Source organism: Protopterus annectens, chromosome 3.part1 (assembly GCF_019279795.1).
Source record: "Protopterus annectens isolate FY-2018-M chromosome 3.part1, PAN1.0, whole genome shotgun sequence".
Taxonomy (NCBI): Eukaryota; Metazoa; Chordata; order Ceratodontiformes; family Protopteridae; genus Protopterus; species Protopterus annectens.
In genome coordinates, this window is record NC_056732.1 from 1,637,988,595 (window position 1) to 1,638,013,561 (window position 24,967).

A 24,967-nucleotide genomic window follows, 5' to 3' on the forward strand; every position below is an offset into this window, starting at 1 on the left:
TTTAATCATACCCTCATCTCAGGCTTCATGCCCACTGAGTGGCACAGAGCTACAGTTATCCCACTCCACAAGGGGGGATCCACCTTGGATCCTGGAAACTACCGTCCCATCAGTCTGACAAGCCTTATCTGCAAGGCCATGGAGTGTATTATCATGGAACTTATAAACAAAGACATTGGCAAACTTCAAACACTGGACCCCACCCAGTCTGGGTTCGTGAAGGGCCGATCGTGTCTCCTGAACCTGATTGACTTCTTTGAATCAGTCTCCAGAGCTGTGGACGAGGGTAAAGCAGTACATACAGCCTATCTGGACCTTGCCACGGCCTTTGACACCATCCCCCACTCTAGAATCATAGATAAACGTACTAAGCTGGGTATTAGTCCCTACATCACTTGATGGGTTACCAACTGGCTTACTGACAGAACCCACACTGTAAAAGTTGCTGACTCCAAATCCAGCTCCAGACATGTGACAAGTGGAGTACCTCAGGGTTCAGTCCTGGGACCTCTCTTGTTTGACATCTACTTCTCTGAAGTACAGGCCAATGCTAAGGGATTCTGGCTAACAAAGTTCACAGATGACTGCAAACTAGGAGCCATTATTGAATCCCCAAATGATGTGGATACTCTACAAAAGGGCCTTACAGAAGCAGATGATTGGTGCCAGAGCCATTGGCTCAATCTCAATGCCAAGAAATGTATAGTTATCCCCTTTGGGAAAAAACATGTACCTGTGAATTACCACATAGGTGGCAGTACACTAAACACCGAAAGTGTGATAAGGACTTAGGGACACAGGTGGACAGTGGACTCACCTTCAATAGCCACATTGCCACAACAGTCAGGAAATCCTTCTATGTGGCACACCTCATCACTAAGGGCTTTTCATCCAGAAAAAAGGAGGTCATTGTCCCACTGTACTCATTCCTCATTAGACCCATTAGAGAATATAATGCCCCATTTGGTATGTACCTCTCAAGACATCTGCAACAACTGGAAAGGCTGCAGAAATACCTCACTAAAAGAATCACAGGCCTAAAGCAGATGCCCTATGCTGACTGCCTTAAAAAACTCCAGCTATACTCTGTCGCATATTGTCTACTCCAAGGTGATTTCTGCTTAACATACAAGGCCAAGTCAAACCCAGAGCTGTTGGACATGCTACACTTAAAGAAATCCCAATCCCTCAGAGCCACACACTCCGGGGATCTAAACCTTGTCATCACAATAAACAAAACATGGTGGTGGGATAGGTTCCTGACCCAGAGACTCCCCAGACTCTGGAATAGATTGCCCATACATGTCAAGCAGAGCACCTCTTTGGCCCTCTTCAAAAGGAACGTTTTTGATTGGATGGGAGAAAGGAAATTCACCCCAGGGATCACGTCAGTCACCCTGCTAGACAGGGGTCCAGGGAAGTAAATAGTGTGGGAAGAAATAGCCAGGGAATTGTTATGACTAGGCTTGTATAGGCCCTAGGGCTGATAGCCTAGTACCAACCTATGAACCTAAACAGAAAAAGGTCCATGACACACCTATCATTATGTTAATATACAGCCAGTACAAAATCATCCAGCATAAGGTAGACAAACGTATGTGGTGTACTCATGACAAATGCCAGCATAAAGTATCTGTCAGTAACCACTGCAAGTGGCATGGCAAAACAGCACTGCATTACACAAGTACATATTAACTAATATGGTCACCCTGTGCATTAATCACATAGCTCATTTCCCTGCATCAATGGTGAGGATGACAGGGATGTGGCATAGGTATCACCACTTGCACAAGGTGTATTGTGGGGATGCAGGAGACCTAGGCTGGCCCAAATGGTTGACAGCATGGGAGTGAATCAGGAAGGGAAGTGTGTAAGATGGACTATGGAGAGGTGCCATTTGTGTCTGTAGGTGACCTGCATTTGACAGTTGTGTGTGAGTGTGTGCATGTGCACAGTCAAGCTCAGTGCTAGCCCTGCACCCTACACGTGTGTATGTTGGACAGATTTGGACCATACATGGTAGAGTTGACAGTTCACCATCCTCAGCCCCAAACAGGGGAACTCGCTCTGCCAGGAGTTGCACTGACACCTCCATGGCCAAGGTCAGAAGCAGTGCTTGTACCCATGACCTGCCATGTTGTGGTGTGGACTGAACACTTCCCTCTGTAGTGCACGATGTACTGCCACTATGGGAGAGTGATTGTGCACAGCCACATGGACTCTCAGCAATTGGGGTTGCTGACCTATGTCCATGGGACTGATGACCGATGCTCAACTCCAACCAGATGTTCTAGCACAGACAATGTGCGGTCCAAGACAGACACTGTCTCAGCCTACCTTCTGTCCACTGCATCAGTGAACTGATCCAGGGTGTCTCCAATGTGGTGGAGGCAGTCATGGATATCAGACTGTGTGGCATCTAGAACCTTAAGCAGATGTCTGGTGTTCCATTCAGAATGTGCCTGTGTTTCCATGATGGTCCAAAATATGTGCTGAGTGATGTGATGTGACACTTGCAACAGGTGGTGGATGGACAGCAGGCCTCCTACAAGAACCCCTGTCATTCCACCTGTGTGGGACCTTGGCAGGCCTCTGGCTATGGCCAGTGTCTTCAGTTACTGGAGCCATAGTTGCCGCACTTTCCTGTTCAATGTCCCCACCCTCTGACTGTCCAATATCTGTGGACTCCCGGGACTGGGTATATGTGGGCATATTAACTGTGTGCACTGACAATGGAGGCAGAAGAGGGATGTCTACCTCTGGGACAGATTCAGCCCCCAACACCCCACCTGTGCCATCATCATCATCATCAGAGTTTGAAGAGACACTGACATCAGGTTGTGTAGGGGACAGACACCAATCCCCCGGCCACCTGTGATAAAAAACAAAAAAGCAGTACATGAATACCTGCACTATTGTGTACGAAAAAGGCACCAATACTCATAATAATGAAGACCCACAACTGGATTAGTGGTCAAACATTTTTCTTCTTCGCTTTCATCCAAAAAAGACTTCCTCAGAATAAAATACGCATTCAACTCAAGACCTTTATAACAATCACTTCAAGTAAGTCTATTAAAACTTGACCAGTAAACTTTACCTTTTAATTTAATTAATTCAGAAGGTGCAGTGGTGCAGCAGTTGCATTGTCACCTCACAGCAAGTGATTCCCTGGTTCAATTCTCGGCTGGGATGCCTTCTCTGCAGATTCTGCATGTCCTCCCTGTATTCTTGTGGGTTTCCACCAGGTGCTCCAGTTTCTCTCGTGTTATAAGGATGTGTCTGGAGCATTTCTCCCTGGGCCTCCACTGAAAATTGGCTTTGTTCCAAGTCAGACTTTCCCAGTAAACAAATGTTAAATAATCAATATGAAACTATACTTGATAAAACAACACATAAAAAAATAAGTACACCAGTCTGAACAAATATGCCGAAATGCATGTTTCACTGCCTAATTTATTCCCCTTTCAACCTTTTGTTTTTTAAAAGGCATTCTAGAATAATTGCCTTGTTTAAACCAGGAGGCTTATCTGATCTTAACTGTCACTGCCAAAGTGTTCCTTTTTGCTCAGCTACACTCCTGTGATAAAGCCCTGTAAGATCCTTAGGTACCTGTTCCAGAATGGAAAATAAAAACATTCTACTCTGTTTGCACACAAAATTATGTTTAAATAAGACATTATTCTGGCCCTTAACTGTAATAACCCCAGCTGCACATGCAACACATATCCGCAGCCTCCTTAATCTAGAAAAACTGTTTCACGTAGCAAATATACTTATGTATATGTTATGCTGTTACACCATATGAGTTATTCCAAGACTTTAGTATCATAGTCCACACATCAATACAACCATCTTAACACATTTTCTACTCTCTGTCACTTTCTACTTTTAATACTACCATTAAATATATGCCACCTATAATCTACTTATTCCCACTACCTAGCTATAAAATTCTAACAATATCTGTCTTACCTTTAAGTTTGACTCTCTAATTCTGTCTTTCCCTTTTCCTACCCCCAAAAAATAAATAAATAATTGAGCTGCATTGTTAAATATTTCTAACTGTATAATGTTCCTACATGCTAATGTTCCATTGTTATTGTATTGCGCCTTTTTACAACATATTTGCTGTTTAGATAGTTTTCTGTATTATTTCACTTGCTTTATAATTATAATTTTGTTTCCTTACAAATGCATGCAATGATTTTCATGTAACTTGGAGCTTTTCTCCCCAGGCCTCCACTGAAAATGGGCCTCAAGCCCAGTGGACTTTCCCTGTCAACAAATGTCAATAAATAAATAAATGTTCCTTAACAAAACAGTGTCATGCTAACCAGGAGCAGGACCATGGCCTTGGCCAATACCTGACAGACCTGTGAAAAGCTGAGGGTGACGTAATGTCAGTAGTACCAACCCATGTTGCAGCACAATAAGGTAATACATCCAGATATCTCACATTTACTGAAGCTGCTGTGTTACTTGTTGTATTGGTCACATTCTGAGTATGAAAGTACAACTGAGGTTGACCCCCCCCTCCAAAGAACAAAGACCTGACACCCACATAAAATATGTACAGCCTGACACACTGACTGCTACAGTATTACAATACTGATCATGGTAAGACTACCTGCATGTTCCCCTGCTGTGGAAATTGTGGCATCCATCTCCACGATGTATGGTGTGATTGATGCCTGGGAGCTGTCATGTGTGCCTAGGTTCACCAGAAATTCCTCAGTGGCCAAGAGTGGTTGTTCCACTGTAGGCCCTCTACCAGTGACGGCACAATCCCTGGCTACATCTACTGCAGTATCAATCATGTCTGTTGTGTGGTGTCAAACCTGCTCATATTTTCTGCCCTGATGGCCCATGCCATTCACATCACTGACAAGGTTGGCCCACAATGCAGCCTGTTGTTCCCTCTTTTTGCTCCCTCTGGACAGTAGAATGTGATGATGTTGCTTTAGACCTTCCAGTATAATTTCATTTTCTGCATCCAAGAAGGGTGCATGGTGTCTAGGGTACATGATTCCTGAAAGACAACAAAAGGGGAACGCATTACAGGATCACATACATGGAAGTACACTATGCAGAGATACAGCAAGGACAAAATGGCTGGCACTGTCTACTGCTTGTTCACACATGTCATACTCCACAGTGTGCAAACATACTAAGTGTGTGAATACAGCTGAGATAGTAGCAATAGTCAGGTATTCCCGTATGTGCCATGACAGATACTGCTATATTATCATACACCCAAAATTGAGTGTACTGTGATATGTCCCCTATGGGCAATCCCCCTGATAATATGTTAGCAGTGTGCTATTACAACCACATTAAAAATAAAATCCAACATGACCATTGTGTTACAATGAAAAAGGACAATGCACCCTTGATGTATTGTATGTCCTGTGTAGGTGTAAGACAGCAGGAGATCAATGACATATTCATAGGTTCATACGTTCATAGCATGATACTAGGATATTGGTCCAGAGACCCTTATAAGCCTAGCCAAAAAATTTGCCCATGTTCCCTCAAAATCAGCATCTGTTTCCCCTTTCCAGCAGGGACACAGGTGGGATCCCAGGGGGGTATTTTCTGTTTCCCATCCAGTCTTCCAAGTTCTTCTTAAAGATGGCTAGAGAGGTACTCTGCTTGACATGGAGAGGGGAGCCTATTCTACAAATGGGAGAGTCTTTTGGACACAAATCTATCCCACCAACAAGTTCTATTAATGTCACAGACCAGGTTAAGGCCTTGCTTGCGGGTTGCGCGAGTGGAGTTTCTTACAGATGTGCAGCAACTCCATCAAGGCTGGGTATGAGATGTCCTTGTATGCCTGACACAGGTCACCTCCGAGCAGTCTGTATGAGACTGAGTAGAGAGACAGGGCCCTTAGCCTGTCTGTATAGGATAGGTGTTTGTGTGCCCATGTCCCTCATGAGTGATTCCGTGCTTAGTACATTGTTACTAATGTGATAATTAGTGGGAATGCCATTTTCCCCAAAGGGGATAATGATGCATTTCTCAGCATTCAGTTTCAGGCCATGCTTCTGGCACCAGTCATTAGTTTGGGTAAGGCCCTCTTGGAGGATTTTCACATCACTAAGGGAATTTAAGACAGCACCCAGCTTGCATTCATCTGAAAACTTGGTCAGCCACAGACACTGGTTTTGGCTTGCATCTCACAAAAGTATATCCCAAACAGTAGAGGCCCCAAGATCAATCCTTGGAGTATACCACTCATTACTGGTCTACTACTAGAGGTGGTTTCCCCTACTTTGACTGAGTGGGTTCTATCAGTGAGCCAGTTAGCTACCCATCTGGTAACATACAGGTTGATGCCTAGCTGGGAGAGTTTATCTATTATGCCTGAGTGGGAAATAGTGTCAAAGCTTTGGCTAAGTCAAGGTAGGTGATGTGCACCATCTTTCCCTCAGCCGTGAATTTGGTGACTGTTTTGAAGAAGTCAACCAAGTTTAACAGGCATGATCTCCCTTTGACAAAACCAAATTGTGTGGAGTCAAGCATTTGGAGGGTGCCAATGTCCTTGTTTATAAGGTCCATGATAATGCATTACATGGCCTTGCAGATCAGGCTAGTTAGGCTGATGGGCCTATAATTGCCTGGGTCAGTGCATGCTCCACCTTTGTGTAGCAGGATGACAGTGGCTGTCCTCCATTCAGCTGGAATGAAGCCAGTGCTCAGGCTTTGGTTCAATAGGGTGTCTATTGCTCATGCCCGAGTTCATGTAGGATACAACCAGGGATGTTATCAGGTACCATGGAGACTGTATTTTTTGCCTTTGAGAGGGCATTAAGGACATGTTCCCTGATGATCAGGGTAGGGGTCCAAGTGCTGGAGACGTCCTGGTTTACTGATGGGGGGACAGGGGGTGAAGTTTTTAATGAATCTGTCTGCCAGCAGGTTTGCTATATCTATGACATCTGTGTATGTGGTGTTATTGACCACCAGTTCAGAGCAGATTTGGGTGCTACCTTTGAGATTGTGGACATATGTGAAGAAGGTCTTGTGATTGTCCTTAGTGGATGTGGCCAATTTGGACTCAATGTTAGCCTTAGAGGATTTCAGCAGTGACCTTATCTGCTTGTTCAGACAAAGGAGAGATTACTTCCAACTTGTCATCTGCTCCTTCTTGGTCCTGGACAGCAATTTTTTTTCCTTTTAATATAGAGTGTGTTTATTGTTGCTGTCCACCAGACAGGTTTACTCTTCCTTAAGGCAGATAATTTGGTTCTGTCAGGTATTGCTGAGTCCATACAGCTATGTAGGTGCTCATATATTTTTTTGGTATAGGCTTGAACATTAGTGCTAGTTCAAACTGAAGAGACGATGGTTGTGAAACTTCTTATACCTGCTCTGAGGAGATTGTAGTCAACTTTTGCAAAGTTTTTTCATTTGACCCTGACAAAGGGGGGGGGGGCAGGGGAGACGGTGACTTCAAATCACTTTATGGTCGGATCTTACCAAGGAGGATGACACTGTAGGGGGTACTACAGTGGCTACTCATGTTGATTAGGACCAGGTCCAGGATATTTTCACCTCTTGTAGGGGTGTTGACCAGCTGATCCAATGCACTGGCATTGACTAAGTCGAGGAATATCTGGGCGTTCATGTTTGGGCTAGAATAGGTTTTCCACTCTATGGTCTGGTAGTTAAAGTCACCCAGGATCAGGGTAGAGAGTTGAATCTTGATGGATTCAAGTAAGTTCAGATAGGTGGAGTGGGCATTCTGAGTTATGGTTGGGGGTCTATAGCTAGTATGATTTGAATAGGTGTTTTAACAGTTAACTGCACTTGGAGTGTCTCCTGTGCATCATTATCACAGGTCTAAAGGCTTAATGCTGCAATCCCTATTCCCCTCAAGTATATTCATCCATCCGCATCCTGTCTTACACAAAATCAATTACATACCTGATGGAGTGTAGTACTCCTATTTTGATATGTGGTGATAGTAAAGTTTTCACAAAGGCATGCTCTATGTGAGGAAAGTCTCATACAGAATGGTTCCCCATAGCCAGCTGTTTGCCTTTTTAACATGCTTCTCATCAGCAGATGATTGCCTCTAAACCAATCTGTGGGTCTGAAATGCTAATTGCAACCAACATAGCTGATTTGCACTATCATCAGCCAATGACATGCAACCTGTATACAATATATAAGGCCTTCATGTAGATTAGGGCCCCTTTCTGATTTGTTGTGCTGGACATTATTGGGGTAGGAGACTACATCATTGCAGAGGGTAGGTCTGTAGCAGAAACCTTTACATAGAGATATGTGTGCTACAGGCTGTAGCTGCTGCTGCTGCTGGTAATAGACATAGGCAGAGAGTGTGAACACTTTGGTGAACAACAAGCTGTAGGAGTAACTATGGTAGCTGTGTCAGCCTTGCTGTAGAGGGAGAGCCAGAGTGAGGCTACCCTTTCCACTCCAATTAAGGCATGTGTTTAAGGTAAGTATATTAGACAATGGTATCACTTACAGAGTACTAGGCAACGTGCTTGGTGTGCCCTCGAGTAAGATGAGGTATACATATAAGAATATTTCCATCCTTTTGGCAACTGCCAGTACATATGTTATAGTATGGCAGTAATTTTCAGTGTGTATGAGGGCAGGCCTCGTTACAAGCAGGGACTTCCAATGTGTATGTTAACTGTGCAGCTGTGATAATCTGAACATTGACTTTGGAAAGACTGTGTAGAGCACTCTGATATTAGTGGCCCTCATTTGCAGTACCTGCATTGACATTCACTGTAAATGCATATGAATACATGACGTGACACTTTATGCACATATATTTTTGCTATAGGGACATGTGAAGTATGTTCCTACCTGTAAGCCTGTGACTTCCATCGTGAAAAGCAGACATGTCATTTGAAATGCATTGTGTGGATAAAGAGTGCATGAATCTGTTATTAATTGCTGCCTTCACAATACTATGAATTCACTTCTACATACCACTGGATTTGACCCAGGACTGTGTGTAGAAAAATGTACTGCTTGTAAGGATATTAACAGACTGAACTGCTCAATCACTGCTAAAGCAAGTGTAGTTGCAAGATATATGTGCACACATACAGTCTGTGACATACATTTTCTACATCCATCAGAATGTGTATGGCTTTATATGGATGGATGTCTGCACCAGGGTCCCAGCTGAACATGTATTTTGCCATTAATGCCTTAGCAGGCATCTTTCTACATGTTGCTGATGAAGGGCATATTTACTTGCTATCAATGGCATCACTTACATCCATTATTATGTCTTTGGCTTTCTAGTAGTGTACTACTGCACCAGAGTCCAAGGTACACTTGCATTTTTTCCATTACTTTTAATCAAGGTTTCAAGGCTTATTGAGCAGCACCACTGAAGCATGTTTAATAACTATAACTGGCAATTACTATGTTTTGTTTAAGCCCCTTGTTTTAATTAAGAATTGTGTGGCCTGGCAGGTTAATGCAGTTGTATGCAGGTGTTAAGATCTTGGGTTTGAAAGGTGGGACAGGTGTTTATTTTGTAAGTGTGTATTACAAATTTAAAAAAACATATAGTCAACATAGCACTTAGCTGATCTTAGCAAAACTGTGCAATGAGGTGTGTCATGCAGCATTGCTCTAAAAAATATAGTGAAAAGAAAAATGGGGAGATAGGAAAGTGGTGAAATGGGGTACAACCAGGGGGAAAACAGTGAAATGCAGGTAGGGATGTGCAGGAAGGGTGCAGGAAAGAATCATGGCTATCCATTTCTTGTACAGCAACAACTGTGCACTTTGACAGAATTTGTACATGACATTGAACTCTCAGTTTAGAGAGGGGTCAGGACAATATAAATGTGTTGTCAAGCCAATTGGACCAAATTACGTGTGTCCACTAGACACATGTGCACATTGGAGAGCTATGTATGAGACAATATTTTTTGGGACAGGTGTCCATTTTTTTATGGTTAGAGTGGAAAGTTGGGGAAGGGACTTAGTTACATGTGGGGGAGGTAAGTTGGGTACATGAGAATACATTTGCAGACAGACAAGACAGCAGACATGGGCAATGTGTGATGCATGAGGGGGGTGAACACCTTGGATATGGAGGGTGTTGTGGAATCCAAGTCCCATGTGCCACCACAAGGGAGCAGAGTGACTCACATCCCACTTATGGGACTGTTGGCACTGATCCTTCACTGCCCTGGAGGTAGCAGTGCTGGATGCTGGGCACTGGGGCAAGGCTGCTCCACCAGATTGGCCAGCATACCCTCAATCTGGCACAGGTGGTGGTCAAACCCACAATAGACTATCCTGCACTCCAAGACCAGAAGCTCAGGAACCCCCCCACCAGTGGGGGGGTGCAGTCCTATCCTGTGTGGCGGTACTACCCAACACTGCAGGTAGTGCAGGAGCAGCAGAGGGTACACCACCATCTGGGTCCCAGACTTGCTGGGACCAGGTCCCATGGCCAGTTGAGGCAAGGTAGGTGGATCACCTGGAACTGGCCTACTGACTGTGGTAAATGAGGTACTGTGGTAAATGAGGTATAGCAATAAGTTAAGGTTAATAATAACCAAACCATTGTTAGTATTAACAGAATGGAGCATCATTTTAATTAATCCAAATACATATTAATGTATATTATGTGTAACACAACATTAAATAACATAACAGTCAGTCCCCGGGATTCATGAAGCTTGCACCAGGTGCAGGCGTAACGTCGGCGTTCCAACACCAAATATGGCCGGCGAGCGGTCCAGGTATGAGCTGTTTCCAGATGCACTACCTGCGTATGCTACACCCACACACCTCCCAGCCCCTGTATGCTAATTGCACCATGTGCAGCAGTGTAGCATGCAAATGAAGGTATGTAGCGATCTAGGAAGTGGTGCAGGCATAGTGTAAGCATGCAGAAATGTAAACCGTAAAAAAATGGTTTACATTTTTGCAAACATAAAATCGGAGCCATGACAGCTGACCAAACACATGTATTATATTGTTAATATATGCCAATGGCTAAATATATAGCCACTGGCATAAAAAATGTACAAAATATTAAAATACCATTTAATTTTTTTTTCGCATTATCACGAAGTTTAAGCGCAGGGCAGCAGCACGCAAACAGGATCACAAGGAAAATAGAAAAATATAGAATAAAACTGCAATGTAACACATATCATGATTTCCCCATAATAGTCAATGGCAGGCATGCTACACCACACCATGGTGCAAGGGTTGCTAAGGGGCAGTGACAGTGTTATGCGCGGTAGCTAGGAATTAGTATGCAATGCCATGCAAATGAGAGGAGTAATAGTGAATCACAAATTCCCCGCTGGTGTAAGGATGCACCTCACAGTGTAGCATTATAACACCGAGGTGTGCCCTTGAGATAAAGATGACATCAAAAGAGGGGTGTGTCACCTTTGCTAATCCGGTTTGCCCATAGCAAAGCTGCAGGAAAGGGGTGTGTTGAACCAGCTATAGCTTTGCTTAGCTGAGAGTACACAAGGTAACCGAGTATGCATGTGAACGGAGATTAAAACAACCTTAAACTCGGTAAACGGGTGTGCGCGGCATGCACTGGAGGTGAAACAGGAAGGATATAGGAAAAAAATAAGGAAATGCTGCAGCAGGGAAATCAGGAGTACAAATAACTAATTAACACCTAGGAACCTACAGTGGGCCATTGACAACAGCTAACAAGGCTGCAAGCAGCTATCTGCAGAACAGGAAAGGGGAGGGGCTGTACTGCAAAGAAAACAGTAAAGTGTCACAGCAGAACAAAGCAGAATCGCATTATATCAGCTATAAGACACATTATGCAACACATGACTGGGTAGGGAAAGTACAAAACAAGAAAGTTGGCAGGTGGATGCATGCCTGACAATGGGAGGGAATCCAGGTTTAAAAGTGAATTAAAGGGCAACAGATTAATCAAGGCAGGCAAGCATGACTCCACACTACAGGGCTACACTTGCAGTACTCACTGTAAAACCCATAATTAAGATACCCTGCAGCTGGAATTTCTCATACACACCCAATGACATCAGCAGCATCCATAGCACAATAGTATAAAGTGTGAAAGCACCTCACACACACTTGTGTATTCCCATACACTGTGCACCATTGGTGTATACAGATGGGGAACTTTTAATATGTACATGTTAGGGGCTGCCATAGCTTTGATCCACCAGCATGTGTTGGAGACTTAAGGTGGTGTGGAGGATGATACTGACAACCACCTCAGGCACCAGAGGAGGAGAAGAGTGTTCAGATCCAGGGTAACTTACCAGTGGCTAGATGATCTGGAGATAGTAAAGCATTACAGGGTGGACAGGGACACCCTACAGCAACTTGTGGAGCTGTGCCGGCCATGCCTCAGAGCAAGAACAAATAGAGGGGAACCCATCCCAGTGGATACAAAGATATGTGTAAGCCTGAGAATACTAGCTACAGGTACCTTTCAAAGGCCAACTGGGGGATATCATGGGGATCTCACAGGCATCAGCATCCAGGGTACTTCACCAGTTCCTGGATGCCATGTTAACACATGCCAATGAACACATATACTTCCCCCGAACACAGGAGGAGTTGGCCAGCAATATGCATCTCTTCCACCGTGTGGCAGACAACCCGGAGGTATTGGGTACAATAGACTGCATGCACATACACATCAAGTCACCACCCGGTGAGCAGGGTAGGCCCTACATAAACCACAAGGGATACCCCTCCATCAACTGCCAGGTTGTGTGCAATGCCCAGGGCATTATCATGGATGTGTGTGCTGGCAGCCCTGGAAGCTATCACGACTCCCACATCTGGCATGCCTCACAGCTGTGTCAAGTATTTTGCCAGGGGGGACACCCCTCTTGAAATGTTTCAAATATGGTTATTCTCACAGCTTCCTTAAACATTCTTTATTCAGATGAAATCACACCGAAACACTTCTGTAGTGCCATGGCTAATGTTAGGCTAAGGAAACTGAATTAAAAATGTTATGCATGTATGTGTGTATGGAAATTGTTTTGCTTCGTATTCAACAAATAGAAGCTGATGGTCACAGGAATGTTCATATTGGCACTAGAAATTAAAATGTTAGCTTATTTTCTTGGAATATTTCAACAAGGTTGGCACATGTACATAATATGGAAAGTGTGTTTTTTATTAGTGGAAAAAATAAAGCTATCTTTTGTTTCATCTTCTTGAGTATTCACCATTTATGAAACAAGTGAACACATTTATGAAACATGCTGTACAATAACTATTATGAAAAATAAAAGTATGGCTCAATACACCTTATTATTTTTTATTCCTGTCCCCATACTGGCCCTACCTGAAGCTTTCTGGATTTGAGAGGTGAATACTAAGGGATTCCTAGATCTCTTAATAACTTTACTATGTAGATCTTGCTTTTTGTTGTTAACTTGAACTTATTTTTTTAAAATGTGATAGATATCCTCTCTTGTACCTTGTATAAATCTACTAAGAAAATTGTTATTAATCACTGTTATTTTGTCCATACTGGAGCTTTTCTCCCCGGGCCTCTACTGTAAACGGATATATGTCCAGCTAGACTAGCCCGGTCAACAAATGTAAAATAAAAAATAAAAAAATATTAAAATACACAGTGAAACAGATTGAAACCTATTATTGTTTATAAAATCATACTTTGAGGCAGCTAATTAATGACTCAGAAGTGTTGTTTTAATCCCAGGAAGGAAATAATTAGACAAACTCTGATTCTGGGAGTACTTTGCTACAATTATAATATGTTTAGCATTACTTTTTGCATCTAACGCACATATAATGACATGATCGTGTGCATTTCATTCACCAAGTCTCCAGCTTAGCAATTAAAATGGTATATTGACTTTCCATTGTTTATTTTATAATTGCACATGTTAAACCAGTTTAAATGCTGACATTTATTACAAAATAAAATCAATGATTAATTTATAATATGTGCAGTACAGCTCATTCATTTATGCCTTGAGCAGTGTAGTGACTAAATGTTTGCAAAATAAGTCATGTAGATGTGTTAAAAGATTTAATGGCACACAACAAATGTTTAAATTACTTAAGTCAACATCACAAGGTAGTTTAAATATTTGCATGATAAATTTTGAAATATGTCATATCAACAATGCTTCGGATTATGATTTAACATCCTGAGGGAAGATGACAAGTACATTTCCAATGCATCATTATTTGTTAATGAGCAGGGCACTAGAACATTTTTGCAGAAGACATATTGCTTTATAGGCCATTTAGGTTGGGCATTTATAGATTTCTTTTGTGGCCACATGGAAGGATACAATATGTTTTAAGCATATCAGAATTTTGCAGATTTGCAGTCTGCATACTACAAAGCACAAATAAACTATGTTAAAATAAAGACAATGGATATAGTGAGGTGCAACAAAATACATTAAAGTCCTGAATTTCTGCTTAACTACATGATTTTAGTTGCTTAAAGATATTTTCATTGCTGAATAAATTACAAATGTATTACTTGAGTTAATTAATGAGACCTGTCTGATATATTTGCTGTTTTCTTACTAATCACATTTTGCTAAATAGCTGTGGGAGGTCATGTTGAATGAGGCCATTTCTGAGAGGACATGTAGAGTACAATCTGCAATTTTATGGATTAGACAGCATTTCCAGACAGAAATAGCCTAGATGTAACATGGTACGACATCGATTGACAATTAGTTGCCTCAGTTGAACAGGATTCACAAGTAAATTATAATACATTTCATGTAGTCATTGTATTAAATAAACATTATCTAAACATGCTATGGAAAGTTCAGTTGTGTAAGTATGTCATAACAGTAGATGTTCGAATGACCACTGCTGCAGTAGCCTTAGCTCTATGGGTTATATCCTGTCATGGATATTTAAGAGGTGACCAGTTTCTAAAGGTTAAGACCACTTCCATCTACTCAGTTAACCAGCTTAAGCAGAGCTGAAGAAAAAATAGTAGTTTAAGTGCCAAACCCTTCAGAACTGTCATTCCAACTGAGAGAGGGAGACTAGATCCCTGTAAAGGCTAATGCTAGAAAACTAAAATTAAAAGTCCTCATCCTGGCAGTAAAAGCATACAAAAATAAGTGTGAGTGGAGGTAAGGAGTGGCTACTGCAGCAGCGATCATTCAGACAGCTACTGGCATGGTACATTTACTTACATAACTGTACTACATTCATCATTTGATCACTGCTGCAGTATCCATAGCTATATGGATAGATTACCATAGTATATAATAACTGGGAGGAGTATGGATGAGGAACAGAAGTCCCTCAAGAATGGTCCTATCAAAGCCTGCCCTAGACTTGAAGAAGAAAATTATTTTACAGTCATTTGTGAAGGTAAGGACAGAGGAACAATGTGCTGCTTATAGAATGCTTCCAGAGTCCAACCCTTTGCAAAAAGGTACAGATGAAGTAAGACCCTGGGAGTGAGTATTGACCCTGTCTGAAATTACTTTATTGTAGTGAGTATAAGAAATGTAATGGCAGGAGACAGCCATTTGACAACAGTCTGATTTTGACACAGGTCAGCCTTTCTTCTTTTCTTCATAAGAAATGAATAACTGATCAGAGTTTCTGAACGTATTAATTCTGTCAAGATAATGGGTATTTTTTACACTCATGAAGTGGACACATTAAGGCTGTCTGCATTGTCTGCAAATGAGTGCAGTTAAGCCGCAATTCATAGCGGTCACTTATGCTAACACATGATTACCTCAAATGAGCACAAGCAAATGACCTCATAATAAGATGTAAATGATAAATAACGTAACCCAGCATATGCTAATAAAGCATTCTCTCACCTATTTGTGATTCATAGTGGAATTTTCCCATTTTTCTGTGCCACATGACCCAGCTACTGTATGCATGTTGGATTCTCCACAACATGATCACACATCAGTCTGGCGGTGAAGTGACCCATGCTGTCACTGCAGCTGTCAGTTCCACTCCAAATATGAGTCACGATGTCTCTCTTATCTTAAAAAAAACAAAAACATTATATATATATATATATATATATATATATATATATATATATATTTTTTTTTTTTTATTTCAGAACAGTTACACATATTATTGTTTGGAAAAGTCATTGTTGAGTGCTTACAGACTCTTATTCAGTGATGTTGTAAGACACTATAAATAATAATCACAATTTTAACTGTTTTGCACAAAACGTTCTGCTGAGGCAGTATACCTAAGTAAATATGTACTGAATGTCCTCATGTGGCATAATTATTATAAACTGTTAATTTAGCATTTAGCATGAATTTTCACCTCAAATTTGAATGTGACTGTATCATTTTTTTATATTATGCAATGTTTTCTCATTTTAAAGTATTTTGTTTGTTGAAGTACTGCATGTCAATTATTTTAGTTTGCCATACACAATCCTTTTTGCTTTCAGAGATAAAAGTTGTCACAAATGAACTACTGTGGCAGGGCTAGCCACCTGGTGATGTAAACCTTGGCTCAAGATGATTGTCACTGCTGAAGCAACACCCCAACCCCATGTGCAAAATGGGAGAAAGGGATTGAGGATGGATGAATGGATGTTTGTGCAATGCTGACGGTGATGTGGTAGCACTATTTGTTTACACAGCAGGATACGCATTTCAACTGATAATTTTGTAATTGGAGTTTCTATGAAAACTTGTGCATTACTTTTTTAAGTTGTAGGTAACTCACAGCTGTAAGAATGGTAATGCAGAGGGAATTGGTGTTAAAGACTGCAATCATATGTTAAGATATACAGATTTCTTTCTACATTTCCATGAAGTTTTAAGCACTACCCTTTAAGGGATGAAACGCATATAGCTGTAAAGTGTCTTAGCCTCCCTTATATTTTTTTTCATAACTTGTAAAACATTGACCTGTGTTAAGGTCAGATTGTAACTAACACAAATGCCACACTTGAATTACAGTAGATCAAGGTCAAATGTGTCATACACATCTCCTAAAGATAGGTTAGGTGATAGTGGAAGTGATTTTGAAGAGGGTGTGTCATGACATGGACGGTGAGTTGCTGTGATGTCGTGACATACTTGATGTTGGTGATCCTGCAGACACCTATCTGACAGTGCTGCAGGAACATGATCTGGACCTTGAATGACAGGTTCTGGTAGGTACAGATGAACACCAATGTGTCCTGCATGAAATCTGTTGAGCTTGTTCTCCCCAACTAATTACAGTACTTTATTGACAATCACTTGTAGTGGCATGTGATCTGCCCCCACATGTCTGTGCAGTAGCCTAGTCTCTTCCCCTCCCAGGATTGACTCAAGCTTGAGTCTGGTAAGTCCTAATGAGTGTATAAATGGAGATGAACACTGATTCTTGATGTGCCACCATAATACGCATCAGTGTGGCCATGGTGTTATCACTACTCTGAACCCCCCCCCATGTATACACTGAAGGACTCTGACTATTTCCAGATGACTCTTTGTTGCAGTGCCCTAACAATGTCACAGCACATTTGCAACAAGCAGACAATACTTTACTTGTTTTCTGTGATTGCAGTAACGAATTCCTGTACCCGGCTTCCCTTTGTAAAAATATCACTGTGGGCACTGCTACCTCTGAATGTCTGCCATCTTCCTCAAAGTGTTTTTCTGGGTTTTGAGATGCTGGTGTAGAGGTAGTGGGGTTCTCCTCCTGTACAAGCATGAGTAACATGTCAGCATGTGCTTGAGTGTGTGATCCACTGTCACTTCATGCAGAGTTACTGACAGGTTCTTGGGTGTGAGATCCTGCCAATAAATGTGGTGACCGCGTGCAACGTTCCTCAGGTTGCCTTATAAATATAACTGTGTTATCATCATCATCATTGTCGTCAGCAGCCACTCTGATGCTGACATCATCAGAATTTATTGGTATATTGGAACTGTTTGCTTCCAGTCCTTACCCTGTAAAAATAAATGGAATACATTACTAATAAAAAATAGCATACATTACTGTAAGCTTATTAAGGAGGTGTGGCTGATGTTTACTATACATACAACCTTCATTGTCATTCTGGGTAGATGCAGAAGGTTCACCTATTAATAGGTAATGCCATGGGGTTAATGCAATCATTCCTTTTCAGCATTCAGTTCTCTATATAAATATATGTTACAGTTTTTAAACCAACCTTCATGAGCAAATGAGTGTTGCTGCTGCAGATGCTGGTAATGACCAGTGTTAACACTGCCTCTGATTATTTCAGTGCCTTCATCTTTTGTGTCATAGTCATCCTCATGGATGGAGAAGGGGCATTCCTCATCTTGTTTTAATGGGAAATTGTTAGATCCCCTCCCAGTACTGGTAGGGGCAATTACATTCTGCCTTGCATTGCTTCTGCCGTGTCTTACCATATCATTGCCCTCTTTGTGCACTGTGTTAATGTGTGGTTTCTGCCACCCACTGCATTAATATCCAGAACAACATGATTCCAGGAGTTGGTCCTTACAGCTTGTTTGGATCTCCCTTTTACCAAACATATATTTCCAATGTGTCATAAGGGCCTTGTTCCCTTGCTTTGCATCATTACTGCACATGAAAAAGGGACAGTTGTACACAAAAAAAAATTGATGTAATCATCAGTCAAGCAACACAGTAATGACTATGCCTGCTATCCTCCTATAAAAATGAACACAAACCCCATAATTATATACACATGCAAAATATCAATCTAATAAAGTGAACTTGTGCTATTCCAGTGTCAGCAGCATCATTCATAACATCAAAGTTATCTCTTTTTAACAGTGTTCGTCCCCTGGTCACTGACATTTTCATGCTCTGTCATCTTTCATTCTTCAGTGACACTTAGAAATCTTCAAGTAAGGACACATGCATGTTCAGCCAACAACACATGCTTACTACTTCACAACTTCACAATAAAAACACATATGTATGCAAAATTATGACATGACACCAAACTAATGATTTTATCACTGATTATTAATCATTTCCCACTGCTACCATAATGATTTCCCACTTACAAATGATAGCTTTGCACTATTCATTAAAACCATGATTATATGCTGATATCAGTAAAATAAAAATGTATTCAATGTAACTCACTAATTTTACATAATTTTAAGTGTTTAATTTACTTTTCCTTACTTAAAAAGTCTGCAGTTTCCTAAACTTTTGCCACTTAACTCAAGTAATCACAAGTTAATATGATGGTGCTCAACTATTTCACATAAATTTAGGTCCATTTTCATGTTTTATATGCAAAAGGCCCTTGCACATTTATCTCCATAAATCACAGTCATACACTTACATGTACTCCCACTTATGCACATAATCAGCTCTTGGCTGCTTATGAACATGGCCTTGGGCTCATGTGAACATGCTGTGGACAGCAACAGAGTCTGTGGCAGTCAACAGCTTTCCACAGCATGCCACAAGAATGCACGGATAACCTCGGATATTCTCAAGTCTAAATATATTCAGAAAAAACAAAATGGAGTCATATGCATTACAGTTTGCACTACCATAAGGTGTAATATCTGCCTGTCTAACATCATCTGACACACCTTTTCATTTCACACCACTCAATACTGAGTAAAAGTTGGCCATCACACACACATATGAGTATGTATTTATACACTGCAAATGAAAAAGTAAATGACATTCAGGTGTAACACTTCCAAAAAGATAGCTAAGGGAAGGTACACCAACAGTAGCAAGTATAAGTAATAGCAAAGAAAAGTGATTATTACATACTCTGTTTTATGCAGCATATAAATGAAATGTGAATGATTCCTATAAAAATGTGTATGTGACAAAGCATTTTTCATTAAACCAAACTTGCCGATAATAAAAGTACATACTCTACTGCCCCTACTGGTTAACTGGGTTTGGTTAAGGTCAAACCCCAGAAGGAGTGTTTCTAAACATGTAAACAAAAGTCTTACTCATACTTTCTTCATTCTGGTTCTGGTTCTTCTAGTCATGGCACCACCTGTCAAGACAAAAAGCCACTCTCCAAGCTTGTCTGATAAAGAGACCAAAATCATAGTCTACCTTCTCATGGAGTCATATTTGGAAAATATTAAGGCAGGCACAACAGGTTCAGATTGAGAAACAATTAATGTTTGGCAGGAATTGAGTGAGCAGCTGGAATCCTTGACAAGGATCACCTTCTCCAACCAACAGTACCATCACAGATATGATGATGTACAGAAGCATAGGCCTGACCAACTGCCTGAGTGGCTTGACCAGGAAGATGGAAGAAGGCCAGAGTTCTTAAGTAAGTATAATTTTTATTTCTATGGGTCATATTAAGCATAGGTTGAACACAGGTATAGAAAATACAATAAGGTTACATAATTGAAGATATTTGATAGAATAAATATGTGTGTCCACAAATATGTACTTATAATGTTATAATAATTAAAAAAAAACATATATGTACACAGAACTGCATCTATCTACAAACATATGGAATGTTGAAGTTATGACATAATTGTCTATATAAATGCAAATGTAAGATATGCATGAGTAAAATAATAATCTGTATATATATATATATATATATATATATATATATATATATATATATATATATGCCTGAAAATCAGAGGTACAGATCTGAATGAGTGCATTTACAACTACTTGATCATGTATTTATACAGAACACAAAAAGTTTACATTTCCATATTTTCATTTAGTATTGCATTAACTTATGTAGTAGTTAAATTACTTGGAGACAAATTGCATAGGCCAGGAAATACGTATTAGTAAAGTAAATGTATAAGAAAGTAATTTTTTTTCATAAGTATAACTACACATACAAGATGGCTGAAGTCAGTCAGGTACCAAACCTCAGTCAACATTGAAGTTGGGAGAGGAGGTTGAGGTTTGCAGTTTCAAGTGAAGGTTCAGCCATACTTTAATGAGACATGACCAGTATTATTACCTATTACTTTTGCATTAATTTTTAAATTATCCCCTTATATTTAACAATTGGCTAAGCTTCTGGTGTCATTCTAAGGGAATCCAGTATCTGTCTGCCTGGGATGACATGATCGACAGACCATGCTGCTTTGCCAGAGATGGCCTGCACCTGTCGCCCTTGGGATTCCCGATACTGACAAAGGCTCTTGCCACCCCTATAGTGCCTTTTCTAGGCAAGGTTCAAATGACAAATTCACCACCGTAACAGGTAAAAGCAAGCAAAATCTGAGGGTAATGCTACTCAATGCTAGAGGTGTAAACCTCAAAATACACTCACTCGAGGCACTCCTTAAAATGGAGAACATTGACATCTGTACAGTGACAGAGACCTGGTTCAAAGCTCCAGAGAGTACCCCTGCATTACCAAGCTATAATTCATACCACACCTTTCGGCCACCAAACCCGGACCGAAACACTAAAGGTGGAGGTGTGTCCATATTCATTAAGGATATCCACATCTCCAAGCTAGTTGCTCAGCATAATGCATCCGAGATTATCCAAGTTCAACTAACTCTGGGCAAAACCACAATCCAGATTCTAGCTTGATACAGACCCCCCCCCCCCCCACCATGCCCCAGGATTCCCACTCCTCTTTTCTTGATACACTTGAAAATATTAAGGTACAACCCAACACTCTAATAATGGGTGATTTCAACTACCCTGCCATTAAATGGGAAAACTACTCATGTACCAACTCTTTTGCTCAACGTTTTCTGGAAATCATCAATTCCAATGCCTTGGATCAACTTATCCACACCCCCACCAGGGGCAGCAATATCCTAGACCTGGTCATCACCAACATGGGCAACCAGTGTTCCACACCAGAGGTCAGCTCCTCGTTGGTCAGATCCGACCACAAGCTAATCACCTTAGACATCAAGAGCCCGCTCCCACCCCCCATTAGAAAAACAACCATAAAAGATTTCTCCAAAGCCAACTTCACGATTCTTAAGACAGAAGTGGCAAACTTCACGACACCCATGCAGATGGACAATAGAGGTAAGACTGCTGAATCCTACACAAATGCACTTTATAAGCACTTACACGAGTGCATGGATCGTGCTATCCCTAACAGAACCACAATGCTATCCTCCAAAAAAGGAAGCCAATCTGGTGGTCTTCTGCCATAAACAAACTCTACAACAGAAGAAAGAAACTGTTGCAAAAAAGAGAAAAATCTCACGATTGGAGGAACTCCCTGGTCAGCCTCAGTAAGAAGCTGAGATCCCGCATAAAATCCTCCAAAGCTAGTTATGGAAACAAAATTGCCACTGATTCTAAAGACAACCACAAAGCATTCTATAGCTATGTCAAGAATCTCAATGGCAACACTCAGATCTGCTCTGAGTTACAGCCCAATGACACTAAATATACAGAACCAACTGATATTGCCAACATCCTGGCAGATAGGTTCAGTGCTAACTTTACCCCCCTCTCACCCCCTGAAGGGCCCATCTTTATACTGGAATAATGCAAAGTTCCTGTAATCATGGCTGCACAGGTAAAACCCTCACTCTCCAAAGCCAAGAACACAGCATCCATGGGACCTGACAACATCCCAGGCTGCCTTCTATATGAACTACAGAATGAACTGGCACCCCACCTAAGTACCATGTTCAATCATAGCCTCACCTCAGGCTTTGTGCCCATTGAATGGCACACAGCGACAGTTATCCCACTCCACAAAGGGGGGCCACAACAGACCCCGGGGAACTACCACCCCATTAGCCTGACAAGCCTGGTCTACAAGGCCATGGAACGTATCACCATGGAACTCATAAACAAAGACATTGGAGATCTCCAAACTCTGGACCCCACACAGTTCGGATTTGTAAAAGGCAGGTCATGTCTCCTAAACCTGATTGACTTCTTTGAAGCAGTCACCAAAGCTATAGATGAGGGTAAGACGGTTCACACAGCCTAGATAAGATCTCGCCAAGGCATTTGACACCATCACCCACTCTGGAATTATAGATAAACTCACTAAACTAGGTATAAATCCCTATGTCACAAGATGGGTTGCCAACTGGCTTACTGACAGAACCCACACTGTGAAAGTAGCAGACTCCAAATCAGACTTTAGACCAGTGACAAGTGGAGTACCACAGGGTTCAGTCCTGGGTACTCTCCTGTTTGGTATCTACTTCTCTGAAGTACAGGCTAACACAAAAGGTCTTTGGCTAACTAAATTCACAGATGACTGCAAATTAGGAGCCATAATCAAAACTCCTAATGATGTGGACATCCTACAAAAGGGCCTCACTGAGACAGATGCCTGGTGTCAAAGCCATGGTCTCAAGTTCAATGCCAAAAAGTGTATTGTCATCCCCTTTGGTAAAAACTCTGTACCCATGAACTACCACATAGGCGGTAGTCTACTTAACACCGAAAGTGTGATAAGAGACCTTGGGACACAGGTGGACAGTAGTTTGTCCTTTGATAATCACATCGCCATAGTTGTCAGGAAATCCTTCTACGTGGCACACCTCATCACAAAAGGTTTCTCATCCAGAAAAAAAGAGGTCATTGTTCCCCTGTACTCATCACTCATTAGACCCATTATAGAGTACAACACCCCTGTTGGTATGTACCTCACAAGACATCTACAACAACTGGAAAGGCAGCAAAAATACCTCACAAAGAGGATTACTGGCCTCAAACAGATGCCTTACGCAGACCGTCTCAAAAAACTCCAGCTTTACTCCATCGCATATCACCTACTCAGAGGCAATCTCTGCCTAACATACAAAGCTATATCAAACCCAGAGCTGTTGGACATGCTCCACTTAAAGAAATCCCAATCCCGTCTGAGCTACACGCACTATGGACCTACATTTTGTCAGCACAATAAACAGAACATGCTGGAAGGATAGCTTCCTGTCCCAGAGACTTCCCATACTCTGGAATAAACTACCTATCTATGTCAAACAGAGCTCCTCATTAGCACTCTTCAAGAAAAATCTTGATGATTGTATGGGTAATAGGAAATTCACCCCAGGGATCACTTATGTGGTTCTGCTTGATAGGGGCACATGAAAATAATTTTCTTGGGTGGCGAAAGCTAGGGTACCTTTTTGGCTAGGCTTGTATAGGCCCTAGGACCAATAGCCTAGTACCTACCTATGAACCTATGAACCTATTATATGCTTAGAATTGTTAAGGACGAAAACTGTCTACCACACGCTTTTGTACAGCTAAGGAAATTAAAACTTCCATGACTTGCTGTATTGTTCTGTAGCAAAGGCTAGTGCAGGTCCCAAAACATGGAGTCTCAGTGGCCAAAAAATGGACATATCAAGTCTGTGATGGCCATTTCTAGGAATATTCACTTTTTCTCATGTATGTCAGTCTCAGGCTTTGTATATGTAAATACAGGTGGTGTGGGGGCGATGCCCCCCACATCAGGAGGAGTAGGGAGGGATTTGCTCCCTGCAAAAAAGAAGTTTAAAGGAGAAGAGTTATGTTTGAGATTTGCTAATTTCCTGCAGTTCTGTTCTTTTACTGGCTTGCCAGCACTCAGCATTTCTAGTGCCGACATTTCAATAGGGGGCCTGTTCTGTGTATCTGCACTTTATAGCTGAACAAAATTCACAGACTGTTACATGTAAAGTAAAATATTTAAAAAAAATCATTCCATCAAAAGTGTACAGTATCTGTGTTTATAATTTACAGTAAAGGGAAGATTAGCAAAGTATGACAATTCAGATACTGAAATACATTTCAGCAAACCCATACTAAGCAGTGAATGGAATGGTACAACAACTGTAATTGTACAGTTAATGTTAATTCTTTCTAATTTCTTCAAACTGTTAACATTAAGGGCTAAAACCTTACAAGCAATTTTTCCTTAATTTAATATATATATTCATCCATTCCTTCTCCTTTACCCTTTTACCAAACAAAATTTCTTTTTTGTTTAACTATATTCCATTTAACATCATCGCTGTCACTTAACCCTGACTCTTCTTCCTCAATATTTTCTTAGTTAAAT